General features: G+C 39.3%; 1 pseudogene; it reads left to right on the forward strand.

Moving 5' to 3' along the window:
- Positions 1-362: 362 nt before the first annotated feature.
- Positions 363-4,291, forward strand: LOC122062906 (annotated as a pseudogene).
- Positions 4,292-4,904: the final 613 nt, after the last annotated feature.

Consider the following 4,904-nt stretch of genomic DNA (forward strand, 5'->3'; position numbering starts at 1 on the left):
GTTGCATAGCCTTATGCCAAAACACAAAAGGGTTGGTGAAATGACAACCCCATCATTAATCAAAACAAATATATACATCCCCACTGTCCAGAAATAAAAAACATGGACTTCTAATGCATAGCTAAGCAAGCAAGTTGCTAACAAAAACACTGCATCCTTAAATTGCTTGAGACAAAAAATATCATAAGAAAAATATTTATAGACATCCAAAATAGAGATAGAGAGCTTCACGGCCATGAACAACTCCTCAAATCCATCACATTTTAGGAATTACACTAAGGTTGTGTTTGGTATGTATTCTTAGAACTCTGAAATGACAAAATGTCATTTGATACACATTCTTATTCCATATTTCTAGGACGAGGCCAAGAACAGACCTCGTTGTAGAATGGGAAAAAACAACCATTCCACGTTCTCGATTTATCTTTCATTTCCTGACTCCCGAATCCCGAGTCCCGACACTGGACTCTGATTCCTTTCGACTCTCGTTTTGGAAGGGTCGGTGGTTTTGGTTTCGCTTGCGCTGCCACCATCATCCTCAATGTAGAAGACAACCTTGATGCCCAGGAGCTTCACCATGTCAGTTCTCTTGGGATGTGAAGTTCCAAAGCTCTACGGCACTTCCGACTCTAGCAATGGTTTCTCAATGTTCTCCTTTTCTCTGTGCTTTTACTCCTCTGCCATCCATCTTCCTCCTCTAGGTTCCGTGCGAAGAAGAAAAGGAAGCCCTCTCATTAGCTCTTGAAGCTCTCAACACAATTCCATTGTTGCCAGGTTTGTCTAACCACTACTACCTCTTGACTTAAATTTTCTCTACCTTGAGTTCGCTATATGTTCTTGAATTGTGGTACCCACTTTGTTTCCTTGATTGATACTGCCAACAAATGCCGCAAAGTTGTTTCCTTTATGCCAGTAAAGCTTTCAAGCTAAACTTAGCTCTCTTTTTCTGGTTGGGGCTCTTGATTTTTAACCCTTACGGTCTGTTTTTAACTTTCTAGATCTTTGTACTGATCTTAATTGAAAGTGTCGCGTGATTATTTCTTTGCTACTATGGTTTCTTCTAGTTTAATCAGGTAGTCGTGAAAACTAGTTCTATTTCTTAGGGTTTTTTCTGAGCTAGGACCAATTTTATTTTTTTAACCTTCCTTCTCTGATCCGGCGGGCCCCCAAAAAGTCTCACTCTTACTGCGAATTTCTTCCCTCTATTCGTTTCCTAGAAAAAATGGATCCTAATTCTACTCCCTTGCACTAGATTCTAGCTTTGTAGGGTGGATTTTGTTAGTATATCAGGTCCGGGTTTTTGTGGGATTTGCATTGTAGCGGTTGTCGCTCTTTTAGTGCTCTCCATGCTTCTTTCTTCTTGTCTATCAGGTGTTTGATAAATGCCAATTATTCTTAAACTAAAGAATGTTACTAATAAAACATGTACCAAATAGTGTTCACATTCTCAGTTGGGAGAATGTATACCAAACACAGCCTAAATCTCTACTACATGCCATTCCAACTCCTTGGCCTATTTCAAAGCGTGGAGAAGGCCACGAATCTCTGCATTAGTACTTTTTTTTATCATCATATAATTTATAAAACAAGTCAACCTTCATGTATTTTACCATAAGCCCATCCTGATTCCTGCCAAATATAATATAGGTCAAATAAGGTAGGGATGAAGGGCACATGAGCTAGAAACAAATGTAGATCCTAAATCCAGCGATTATATTAGAGATGACAGACATGGGGTTGGGGTTTTTGTTAGATGCAACCACCTAATTTCTGCGAGACCAAATAAAGTAAGTAGAAACCGTCATAACATTAATGAATCAATTAGGTTCTTTCTAGTGACAGTTAATGAGGAACATGCAGTAGCCCCCTTTTTTTCTTTTTTTTTAAGGTTTTGTTTCTGTTCTAATGCTCTTTTTCCTCTTCTGTTTTGCTATTGTTTCAGGGTTAGAGAATATTTGTTTAATGTGAGTTTTGATTTGATCACCCAGCACCTGCACTGCTGCTTAAGCTTCAAAAATTCTCTTTGAATCAAATATCATCAAGCTGGCCCTTCAACCTCACAACCATCGCAAGCTTAGTAACTTACTCATAAAATGCGCCTCTCAACTGGGCATGAAACAGGTGCTACAAATTCAAGCACAGTTAATTACCTATGCACCCCCACTCCTTGACCCCAACTTTGTTGCCGTCAAGCTTATTGGGGTCTGTGCCATCCACAGCAAACTGCGGCAAGCTGCCCTCATATTCAGCCAACTGACTGACCCAAATTTCTTTGCTTGGAATGCCATTCTCAAGGCCTATGCCTAGAACCACAACTGGGCGTACACTCATCGTTACTTCAACTGTCAACCGTCATCCCCAACTGGTCCTGCCCCTGATGAATACAATTTCACCTCTATTCTCAAGGCATGTGCTGGCCTTGTAGCTATGCTTGATGGTTGTAAAGTTCATGCTGTGATCATCAAGACTGGATTCAGCTCCAATATATTCATTCAAAACTCTTTGATTGATATGTATTTTAAATTTGGCAATCTGGACATCGCTCAGCTGTTGTTTGATGAAATGCTGGTCAGAGACGTGGTTTCTTGGAACACTTTAGTCACTGGGTACTCTTTATGTGGCAATGTTGAGTTGGCGAAAGGGGTGTTTGATAAAATTTCCATAAAAAATTTGGTTTCTTGGTCGGCTATGATCGCTGGTTATTGCCGATCACGTGACCTTGAAGCTACTCGTCACCTGTTTGATTTCATGCCCGAAAGAAATGTGGTTTCTTGGAATGTTGTGATTGCTGGATATGCACAAAATGAGAAATATTCTAATGCTATCAACCTCTTCCATGAGACTGGCAGTGTGAGGGCCAACAATGTGACTCTTATAAGTGTGTTGTCAGTTTGTGCGCACCTAGGTGCATTTGATTTGGGGAAGTGGATTGATCATTTCATTAGTCAGAGTGGGATGAAATTGAGTCTCTTCTTGGGAAATGTACTAGTGGACATGTATGCCAAGTGTGGATTCATAGCTGAGGCTGGGAGAATATTTGATAAGATGCAGGAGAGAGATGTAATCTCCTGGAGTATAATTATTTCTGGGCTGGCTATGCATGGGCATGCAGAGGAAGCATTTGATTACTTGTTTGAAATGCTTGAATGTGGCATAAAGCCAAATGAGGTGACTTTCATGGGCTTATTATCAGCATGTACGCATGCTGGGTTAGTGGATATGGGATTAAAGTATTTCAATATGATGGGTCACAAGTATGGAATCACTCCCAAGATTGAACATTATGGTTGCGTGGTTGATCTCCTAGGCCATGTTGGGCGTCTTCTTGAAGTAGAAGATTGATCAATTCAATGCCCATTGAAGCCAATGTTATAGTTTGGGGGGCACTGCTTGGTGGTTGCCATATTTACAAGGATGTTGAACGGGGTGAACGTGTTGTACAACGTATCCTTAAGCTAGACTCTGAACATTCTGGAAGTTATGTTTACCTGGCCAATGTTATGCTTCAGTTGGTCGGCTGGATGGTGCTGCAAAATGTAGGCTGAATATGCAGAAAAATAGGGTAATAAAAACTCTTGGTTGCAGTTGGATTGAAGTTCATAACTCAGTTCATGAGTTTTTCATGGGAGATAGGTCACATCCTCAGGCTGACAAAATGCATACGAGAATCAGTGATTTGGTGTTAAGGATGAAGTTGGTAGGTTACAAGCCAAAGACGGATCTGATTGTGCATAGCATAGATGAGGAAGAGGAGGAGGATGCACTATCAACTCACAGTGAGAAGTTGGCAATTGCGTTTGGGCTCATTAGCACTAGTGATGGAACCACTATATGGATTGTGAAGAACCTTCGTATTTGTAATGATTGTCACGAGGCCACCAAGTTTATATCAAGAATTGTTGAGAGAGAAATTATTGTGCAGGACAGAAGTCGTTTCCATCACTTCAAAGATGGGAAGTGTTCATGTAATGACTATTGGTAACAGAAGATAAGGGGAGGTAAATGGACACAAAGGAGAAAGGGACAAAATTGAGGCAATCATTGCATCTACCTCTTGCAAATCCCTTGTAGTCTATGAATTGATTTGGCTTGGTGAAACTTCTGTATGCTGTTCTTGCTTAGGCCTACAACAATTCATAATCTCCTTATGAGAAACCAAAAAGTGTATAACCTGCTCTTTGTTGCGGACTTAACACTGGTTTTCCTCATAGTTTCTACCCAGAAAGGGTTCTGATGAAGGGATCCTGCTGTGGACGGGTAAACACCTCAGGATACTAGTATGTTTTTTTGCTGCTGTTTTCTCCCCTTATTCTTGAGAAGTAATAGATTTTTGGGAGAGGGATAGGTATGCCACCGATATCAAGTATGCTAGCGGATAGCACCAATAGGAACACATGATGGAGTATCATTCAGGAAGGATATGAGGGTCATTTCAGAAAAAAGGAAGAGAGAGATAGACACAATGGGTGCTAGCATACTTGATATCGGCGGCATACCCAACATATTCCCTAGATTTTTATATAAAATAAAAGGACAAATGTAGAAGAAAAATATCAGGGAATTACTATAGTTGTTTATGCACTAATAGGATTTCAGGTACTAAACCATTAAAGGGATTTTCTTATGGCTGTCAAATAATTGTAACTTTACTTTTTTGCCCTTTTAATATCACATTTTTTTTTTTTCAATAAGGGGTGAATTTTGTCATTGATTTTGTGAACTTGAAAAGATAATGATAGTTTTTTATATTAATATAATGATAAGTCACTTTAAATTATTTGAAATAAGACAAGGGACAATGAAAATGCGTAATTTTTAAATACACCTATAGTGTTGTCATTTAGATAGTCCCAACATTAAAATAACATAATAGCCATAATATATTGTTGTTTATTCTTACTCTT

Source organism: Macadamia integrifolia, unplaced genomic scaffold, assembly GCF_013358625.1.
Source record: "Macadamia integrifolia cultivar HAES 741 unplaced genomic scaffold, SCU_Mint_v3 scaffold1144, whole genome shotgun sequence".
Lineage (NCBI taxonomy): Eukaryota > Viridiplantae > Streptophyta > Magnoliopsida > Proteales > Proteaceae > Macadamia > Macadamia integrifolia.